This window comes from Idiotropiscis lumnitzeri, chromosome 20, assembly GCF_059441095.1.
Source record: "Idiotropiscis lumnitzeri isolate Australia: NSW breed Sydney's pygmy pipehorse chromosome 20, RoL_Ilum_1.0, whole genome shotgun sequence".
Taxonomy (NCBI): domain Eukaryota; kingdom Metazoa; phylum Chordata; class Actinopteri; order Syngnathiformes; family Syngnathidae; genus Idiotropiscis; species Idiotropiscis lumnitzeri.
In genome coordinates this window covers 11,348,980-11,358,896 of record NC_142410.1, presented here as the reverse complement: position 1 = coordinate 11,358,896, position 9,917 = coordinate 11,348,980, and the positions used below count along the sequence as shown (strand labels likewise).

At 47.6% G+C, this 9,917-nt stretch overlaps 1 protein-coding gene across 2 annotated transcripts in view; it reads right to left on the bottom strand.

Moving 5' to 3' along the window:
* Positions 1 to 21: 21 nt before the first annotated feature.
* The window catches only part of LOC148317758 (uncharacterized), a 57,572-nt gene continuing 47,676 nt past the window's right edge, over positions 22 to 9,917 (bottom strand). For both annotated transcript variants that reach the window (XR_015840034.1, XM_088284460.1), the window contains one exon: positions 22 to 157. The gene's annotated coding sequence lies outside the window, so the exon portion shown is untranslated. The remainder of the gene's footprint in view (positions 158 to 9,917) is intronic.

The window sequence follows — 9,917 nt, the reverse complement described above, 5'->3', positions numbered from 1 at the left end:
GGGGTGGGGAGGGGAGGGGGTGGCGGTGGTCTCCTGAGGGAACAGACCCCTCTTGGCGTGCGGTATGAGCGACCTTGGACCTGGACGAATGACTTTGGAGGTTGCGCAGGGGTTGATGGTGGGCCTCAAAGTTGCAGAGGGGGAAGGGCGATCCAGGCTGGAAGAGGACAGAACACGTTCACATTCATGATATTGCATTTTATTTTGGTCACTTTTCATGTCGCTCAAGGTCAGCGGACAGGATTAAAAGAAGGGAAGAATAAAATACAACAAAGTAGGATAATATATACGAAAAAGTGCGGAACACCAGATTTCACACTATTTAAGTTTTTGCTATAATTTGCATAAAATACTACACACTGTGGCACAGTGGTCGGGGAAACAGGATTGAACAACAATGCAAGGAAGAAAAAAAAAAAAGGCGGCTCCAGGGTGAGCGTCGAAGCTGATTTCAAGAAGCAAGCCACGCCGACTGGCCTCTAACGGGACGCCAAATTAACGAGCCTCACTCCACGGCACAGCCCGCCGCTAAATTTTTGTTTGCGCCACAACAATCGGCTACGAGAGGACGGTCGGACAGATGGTGTCTTTGTTCTTGCTTGACAGAAAGAAATTTCCACGGAATCGATGCGCTCATGTTTTTCTCGCGTTGTGGCTAAATGTACAAAAAAAGAAAACAAGCGGCGGGGGCACAGCGGGCATGCTGGGCATTCCCTTCACGTTTCAAAGCAAATCTACATTTGAATGGAATGTACTTTGGACATATCCACCAATAAACTTTGGCGCATCGCTGATTGCATGCAAGCGTCATTCTCAATGGAATCCAATTTTTATTCTCCGGTCGAACAAAGCTCTGACCTACATTTACAACATTAATTCCAATAAAATTGTATTCATTTATTTCAGTCTATTCTCTTGATTTCATAGTGTTTCTCTTTTTTTTTTTTGTCCAATCAGATGTGAGGCTGACGATGGGCCAGGTCATTCATAGAACTAGTTCCTCGTCAACATTCCATCCGTTTTTACGTCAACTGCTTCCAAAACACACAGCGGAGCCGCAGAAGTTTGCCTGGTTTTTTTTTTTCCGAAAAGAATCACCCGCTAACTCTTGGAAGAACTTCTCCTTTCCACCGCAACTAGGGAGTCCTTGAGCGTTTCTCCCCGCAGTGGAAGTCACCATTAATACTCGCCGGGTCCAAGGTCGGCGAGACGAGAATTTGGCCTGGAGCCGGCGCGAGAAAGCGCAGCGATAACGACGACTAACGGTGAAATGAAGATTAAAAACTCTTTGTGGGTGAGGGCATGAAAGGAAAAGTTGAAAATCAATGAGAGGAGATTTAAGGCAGGCAGATGCTTTTGCGCTCATCGCCGTTTGAAAGTGTGCAGCGTGCGGAGCGCATGGCGTCATATTTAATGAAGACAAATGTGTTGACCACATCTGTTTACAATATCAGAATACAGCGCACGCTAATTATGACGCAAATGAATCATATGCTTACGTTTGACCCTAACTGAAAAAATAAATACATAAATAAATCAAAAATACAAATGGAAAGCTGTGTTGTGAATGCATCCAAACAGAATTTCATTCATTTCTTCACATGCTGCAAGGGCTTCTCTCCCCTTCACGTTTTTTTTTTTTAAACACAAAGTAATTGGGCCAACTAAATTTTTTTTTTTAAAATGAGGCATTCTCCTCGCAGCAGGCTGTACCTTTAATTGCGAACACTGACACACATTCTCAAAATACTTCAAAGTTCCGACGAGCGAGCTAATTGTGAGAAGCAACCACGACTTCACCGCTTGGAATCTTCAAATTAGGCCTGGGCGAATCGTCCATTTTATTGATTCTTTCCAGTCAATTTGGCGGGATGATATTTATTATTAAGGTCTTTAGCAGCTTTTGGTAGTTCAAAGCAAACCCCCGCCGAGGATGGACAGCGGGGAGTGAGTCGACAAAAGCAAAGTCAGTGTTGTCAACTTAAACATTGGGTTGCTAAATTCGGCAACTTTTCTGGCACCTCTGAAAATTTTTCAAAATAATGATAAGTAATACAAAAGATGAGCGCTACGGATAACATTTTATATCCAAATAATGTTGGTACTTTTATATCCCAATAACAGGGATCGAAGGACACCATGTTGGAAAAGTTGAAAACCCAAATCCACTTTGTGCCGACGATATCATTCAATAAGTGGAATTGTCAGGCAAAAAAAAAAAAAAAAAGGGATTCCTGGGAATCGAATTTCTGGAACTTTGCGGAAGTAAAAAGTCAACGTGGATGACAAGCCTCAACATCGCACGACATTCGCATGTTGATCGCAGACGCATGTAGTCAGTAAACACTCGCCACCTCCCTCGTCAAATGTGATGGTGGCGGGAGCTCAGGTGGAGACGGGGAAGGAGGAGGAGGAGGCAGGGAGAAGGGAGGCGTGTTGTATATCGCGGGGCGTGTGTGTCTGGAGGGGAGATGTTCGCACCCCCACCAGTAAAAGGCCAAAAGATCAAGTTTCATGTCTCCGCAGCCCAATGGCCGTCAGGGGACATTTTATTGGTCACGCTGGCTGCTGGAAGAGTCAAACCTTTGATTTGGGGGTGTGGTCAAAAGTATTGGGACAAACACCACTGAATTGATCCTTTTTTTTTTTTGGGGACGTTTCAATAATTGGGTCAAAATTGCACTTCCTGTAATGCACTTTTACTCATGTATGACTTCCTGGAAGTGACTTCAGCCCAAACACCCCTTTTCTCCACTTCCTCAAACTTCCTTTAGGCGTTTCAACACTTTTGTCCATTTTCTTCCTTTTCAAACTTTTTTTTTTTTTTTTGCCTCTGCAATGTATGCATAAAGCTCTGTGAACTTTTACCTGGCGCCTGCGGGTCCAGCGTGTATCATGTTCTGTTTGCATGTACAGTGTGCGTGTGTGCATGTATACAGTGAGGCCCGTGGCAGCCAAGGACACGGAGGGCGTGCAGGGTAGAACATTCTATAGGGTGCGCAGAAAAGAGGTCACCCGGCGTCCCGTCGGTGCAGACGTTTGTTTTTGAGTGGTTGTTCTTCGTCTGTCACTCGCAGCAAGTACTCGGCTCATAAATATTAAGGCCCGGGGCGACTCTTAAACTTTGCTCCCAGTTGGACAACATCGCGGAGTGGTCGCTCCGGACAAAAGAGAGAAGAGGTCAGGCGCAGAGAAAGGCGGAAAAGCGGCGGAGGAGCACCGGTTGACAGTTTTAAGAGCGCTGAGTCATCAAAACACTCCAAGAATGGCGCAGCACTTTTTCTTTAAAGTCACACAGATTCAAACACGGGAGCCTCGCGAGGACAATCATTTTGGACTCAAAATGCGTCGGCGCCAACATGCGCAGCTCACACCACTAGTCAGGCCCAGCTAGTCCACAAAAGTGTGTCATTTTATTTTATGGCTAAATTGACAACCGGATTACAAAAGACAGAAGGTGACGTATAATTCGCTACTTCAAACGTCACGTAATGCTGCGCAAATGGTCCAAAACTAACCAAATCGACACATCAAGAGCACATTCATTCGCAAGCTGCCAATAGTCACGAGTCAGCGAGCAGACGAGAGCAGCCAACCAAGTCTCCAATCGCATGGCGCGACACCCACGTCACTCACCGGTCCGGGCGCCGCCTTTTAAGGCCATACACACTCAGAAGTCACAGATACGACAGTTGAACGTGAGCATGGTGACCCCAAAGGTTGAAGTTTGGGTTTAATAAAGCATTTAAATGCGGTAAACTACATGGAAAATGTCAAAGTATATAAATAGTTTGATTAAGTTTCTCAACCGATTGTGGGCGGCTCAGGTTCAGTCAAGTGTTGTTTTTACTTTGGTGAGACAGTCCAAATTTATGCTTGAAATATTTCCCGCAGTTTATAGCAACAGCGTAACCGTGGAACACATTTTTTCCATCCCTACATGTCGAAGGGGGGGAAATGCAAACAAAACGGGAGGGTGGACCCGTCGTGTCCCCGAATGACGTCTCCACACCCACAGCGTATGGAAAAGTGTACAAGTAAGCTTTCCCCTCTCCTGTTCCCAACCAAAGTTCTGCCAAGAACGTGAGCGCGCCGAGGAAACCAATCGGGCTCCACTTCCTGCTTCTTGACGGCCCGAGCGCCCGTATCGTCCACATGCATGTGGCGTTGGTTTTTTTGTTTTTTTCCCGCTGCACTTCCTTTTTCCGTCCTAGCTCAGCTGTTTGTGTCATCTTGTTGAAATCTTTGTCCTCGTGTGTAACGCCCAAGTCCTTTCATTCCTTTCTGCGGCATAATCAACAGATGTTCGGGGCTCTGTGTTCGTTTCTTCATTAGGATTTGATTAAGTGCTTCAGCAATCTTTGCTTTTATCCCATTTTCTTTTAAAAAAAAAAACCCAACGAACAACAACTAAAAATGCCTGCACTGGCGGCGGGCGCTCATATTTTCAGACTCTTTCAGTTCTAAAGCTGAGCACACTTCAAAACACGATCCCTCTCGTTAACTTTTCAGTTCACGGGCAGCACCGTAAGTTGATTGTTGAACGTATTGATTGGTCGATTGACTCTTCGGTGAACCAATGACGCCCGATTGGTCAGGTTTGCGACCACTAACGATCTTCAGTCGATGAGCTCAACAAGCGAACATCCGCGACGCAAACGTCAGTATTTGAATATGTTAGCACCTTGCAGCCTAAGCCGTGTGTCGTTGCGTGTGCGCATTCCAGGGAGTTCACAGTTTACACAAGGAGCTGGGGTGGGCGCGGCTCAAAAAAAAAAAAAAAAAAAAATCAAACAGCATAAATACATCAAGATAAATATATCCTCTACGACAAAAATTCCCTCGCTCGGGTCCTAAATGTGAAGACGCTGTCCACAACTGCTCGGCGTTCTTTCCAGAGGCAGCCTCATTGAGCTGGCAGGCCTTCAAATAGCAGACGCGAGACGGTGGAAAACTGTCAACGTGCGGCCAAAGTTGTGTTGTCATCACGTTCCTGTGTTATGGAAGCACGGAGCGCTGAGGTTGCGCATTGAGCAACCGTAAAGTGCTGCAGGATTGGACAAATTAATACGTAAAGGGAGGGGGGGCTTTTTTGAAAATGATCGCACGTCTGCTCAAAGTTTTTAGGTCAAAGGTAAGAAAGAGTCTTCCGTCGCAAAGCAAACATTGCACATTGAATTTTGAAAGACGAAAGTCAACACAAAAGTGGGGCGAGGGGACTGTTCCTTTAAGAGGTGCATGAATGGACACACACGTGTCAAGACAGAAGTGCGCACACACAGCTGGCGTCACCTCTCGGTACCCCCTTCAAGTGTTTCCATTCATCGCCACATCTCGGCCACCTCTGTAATGAGCAATAAAAACATTTTTTTTTAAAAAACGGCAAACACGCAGCGCACACACCAGCATGGTCACTTGTTGCCCCCGCCGACACACCCACACACCCACCCAGGGGGATGGTAAAGCCTGGTGAGGCCCCCTCCCAGCCACACACGCTGTAATCTGAAATCTTTTTCCTGAGCGGATCCAGAAGAAATCTATGAAAGATGAGAAGGTGGCGTTTGAGGGAGGGGTGTGCGTGTGTGCGGAGGCGTTCACAAAGGTGGACACAACGGACCGGAAGGTGATTTTCTTGGCAGAGACTTGAGCTGGGGCACCCGAGGGCCAGGGGCCCCGGTCCGCCCCCGCCGGATCCTTGCAAACGTGTGTGGTCCTGGATCTGATTAGTTTTCATCTCATCCACACGCACTGTACATGTGCCTTACACATGCGTGTCCAAGAGCACAACACAGTCGTCGGCCTGCTTGTGTCAGAACACATCAAGAACTTTTCCGTCTTTGGACGGCAGACGAAGAGGAGAGCTGATAAGAAACAGCAGAAGAAATGAGAAGAAGAAGCCGTTTTCACATTCCACATGGTCGCACACGTGACAGAATCCTCACAGGCGTGATTCAACATCACGCAACACGTCTGAGCTACTGCGGTATGGATGACTTGACGCTGGGAGCAGATCGGCGGGACGGTTCAGAGGGAAGGATCAAGGTGAGGTTAAAGGTGAGGGTTCAGGGGGAAGAGTGATGGATTTTGGATGTTCAGGGTCAAGGGTGAAGTTTTAGGGTTAAGAGTCAGGCTTAAACGTTTCATCGTTAGGGATGGAGGTTCAGGGTGAAGGTTCAAAGGTGAGTTAGCGATAACATTGAAGGTGACGGTTCTGGATGAGGATCCAGGGTTGGAGGTGCAAGGTTCAGGTTCAGGTTGAAATTTAACGAGGAAGATCCACGGTGAGGGTTCATGATCAAGGTTTAGGGTTAAGGATCCAAGATTCAAGGAGAATCGAGGTTTTGGGGTCAAGGTTCACCGTGAAGATTCAAACAATTGCGGCCCTTTTTTTTTTGGATCCACTCCCTCAATAAGAGCATTGTGCTGTTACCATGGCAACCACGGGACATTTGCCTGCTGCCATGGATGACACAGACTGTTCATTACCCATGCGGCCATTTTGGCCCATAAAGTGACGGCGGCCATATTGGCGCTGACAGGATTGCGATTTGAAAAACATTACGACTGATCCACAAAGTTGACAGGAGGTGAGACATGCTCGTAATCACGACACGAATGGAATGTCTATCGCTAACGTGATCTTAAATACGTGATGAGTTTACGTTTCCCGTCCAACCAGACGCACATCCACCACAGCTGAACATTCCTTCTCACGACGACCGGAAGAACGTGTCGACAATCCAAAACGTTACGTCCGCGCATAAGTCGGCTCACGCGCTCATTTTCAGTACATTGGACTAATTGGACGGGACATTTACAAGTCACTGTTAATAAGATTATGCTTCCAATTTGACAAAAATTAACGGAGCAGACTTGGACTAAGTTTAGAACTCGACTGACTTCTGTGTTTTCCCCGCTTGCTTAGATTTAAATTTGGATTTAAATTTCCCAGCCCATTCTCTCATCCTCTTATTCTGAATCATTCGACTCGGGGGTTGGGGTTTGGGGGTGACTCCACCGAGACCACGTGAGGTTCCGCCGGACCCAAGGAATGCTAAATATTTATCTCCGACTTTGACATGCGCACTTTACAATATGTACGCACGCATTTGTGTACACGAATTACAGAAGGCCACTTGGCATTCATAACGCCATCTGTGTTGCTTTTTGTGAGGAGCACGTACACACTTTTGCTTTCCGACATCAACCTGGCGGTCCATTTCCACTCGTTCGACATTCCGGCTTCTCCAGAGGGTCACGCCGAGGCTAGTCCTCATAAAAAAGTCAGCGGATTAAAGGAAGAACCTCCATTAGCATGACAAATTCATACAGCATCAAGCACTTCAACTGTCGATTGAAAGAAATGTAAAAAGAGTTGATGAAGGAAGGGGTTTCAGAACATTTTCAGTGATTCTGGTAGGATTTAATTTTTTTTTTCCTCCTCATAAATTCTACACACAACTTCCAATAATGATCACATGAAAAATATTAGTTTTTTTGCAAATGATTAAAATAAAAGAAACCAAATGCACAGTATAAAAATACTTTGGAATATGGTTGGAACATGAAATATAGAAAAAGTGAAGCGCTGCGGAACATAAGGGTACCAATGACGTAACCCTGTGGGACACCACATCTAACTGTCGCTATGTGTAGGATCATATTTTTGTAAGAAGCAACTGAATGATGATCACGTAAGTAATCAAACATGCATTCAAATGTCAATTTATTGAGTCCAGAAAAAAACGATTGCGTCCATTTCTTCCATGATGCCCGGCACGCTATTGTCACAGTGACTCGCCAGCAAATAGAGCAACTCGACCCGCACTAAGACAAAGGCGCCGTGACACCGACACGGTCGACCCACCAACAGGCGCAAATGAGCTTTGGGGCGCGTGACATCGGATATGGCGGCCACGCCCGTGCTTCGCCGTCACTGCAATCGTCAGGTTCAAAGCAGCGTCATTAATCATCAGCGGGCGTCATCAATTGTTAACGACGAGTGCGGTGTCATGCGGGTCGACGGGATCCGCGCTCTACCAAGGTACGGCGAATGCAGGAGTGACGCAATCCTGCAGACAATGCATCTGAAAACGCGCAACTTTGCGGAATCTTCGTTTCTCTGCAGCAAGTAATCCAGGCCCGACTTGTTTTCTGTCCCTACTGCACGTTAGGGGCTGCTAATTACTTATTGTCACGAATCAAATCCAAGAAGTTGTCTGGCCAAGTTGGCAACAAGTGTCAAAAACAACAATTTTGCCCCCTTTTGTTTGAGCCGCTCAGCAGGTTGATCAGTAAAGTGCAAAGGCGTGATGAGTTTAGGCAGTAAAGCCACAACATCGACTCAGGACAGTCGTCGTCCAATCACAGGCCGCCAGGACAATCGTCCAATCGGACGGCGGAGATAAACGAGGAAGATAGATGCTGGCGGCGGCGGAGGAGGCGGAGGAAGATAACAGGCGAGAGGGGGCATATAGGGGGAATTCTATATGGGCTGACGATAAACACCAGTGTGCGTGTGTGTGTGTGTGTGTGTGTGCGTGCCCATGTGAGCGCTGTGTTGACAGAACAGGAGCAAGACATTCTGGGTCATCCAGTCCACAAAGAGACACGCGCACACACACCTGCTGTACACTGTGTGTGTGTGCGTGTGTTTATGGTAAGGAGGGGAGGGTCACATAGTCCATGTAAAGGCTAGAACATTCTCGGGATTAGTGGAGTCTGACTGAAGAAGTTAATTTAGGACAGGCTCTGCCTCGCCGTGTCCTCAAGCGACACACACGCACGCAAACACAGCCGTGCTATACATTACATGCTGCTCATGTTACACAAAAGAGATGAGATATACGCAGAGTGCACAATGCCGCAATCACAGATCACGCAAGGGGAAAAATGAGAGGATCGAATCAGTTTCGATACGCTTTGAGTAAAATGATGGCATAATTGTCACCTTTCGGTCATGAAATGACATCCGGGGCCAAAGCGGGCCCGCTGGCCTCCAGTTGGACACCTGCGAATCTGAATGCAATTCCATATAACAGAGCGTTCAAAGCGCCCGCGGCGACCGTATGGCATGTCCTGATGCAGGCCTGACCAATCGATGCACGCGGGCGCATCGAGCGCGTTAGCATCGTCAGCTGACTCACGACGGCGGCGCTGCTGCGGGCTTCGGTGCCGCGACGCGAGCTCCACAGATAGAACCTGGATAGCGGCCAGCGTGCCTACATCTGTGTCGCATGCACACGCTGGGGGGAGACAGAGCGGCCTCTAACATACGCAGACGTGGACGGCCCGCGTCAGGACGGGAGACATTAGCGTCGCCGAGGGCAACTCTGGAGAAAGGACCCGAGGAGTCCCCTGCGTGACCCCTGCGCGACCCCTGCTAATCACATCGTTGGCCGCCTCATGAGTCAAAGCTAAAGGAGGGATTGAGCTTTTAATCGGGCGTCCCGCTTGGCATCGTCCCGTCTGTGGTTACCGGATTGAATGTGAGAGGGCACAAAGGGATGCAAAGCAAACATTTCGATGGCGTCGACGAGGGAAGTTACGATGGAGAATTTGGGGAAATATTCTGAATTACAATCGAATCGGTGAGGTTTTCACAAATTTGGGAAAAGTTGAGTATTTTCCCACATGGCGGCAGCACTTCATCAGCAAGCCGCCGAATTCCAATTTGTCACTGCAGATCAGTTCATGTGGCGCATGGCCAAACACAAAAATATCCTCATGACTGTTTTCATTTTGATCACTGTAATTGTGAACGTTTTTATGATGACATGGCTGCTAGCGCCTGGCAACGCTCGCCTGTGATTTCTAATGCGCGTGTGCGTGTGGGCGGGCATTAACAGCCTCACAACAGACATCCAAGTCTCTAATTGCCCAGTCAGACGGGCCAGCTTCAAGCTCGTGCCAGCAAC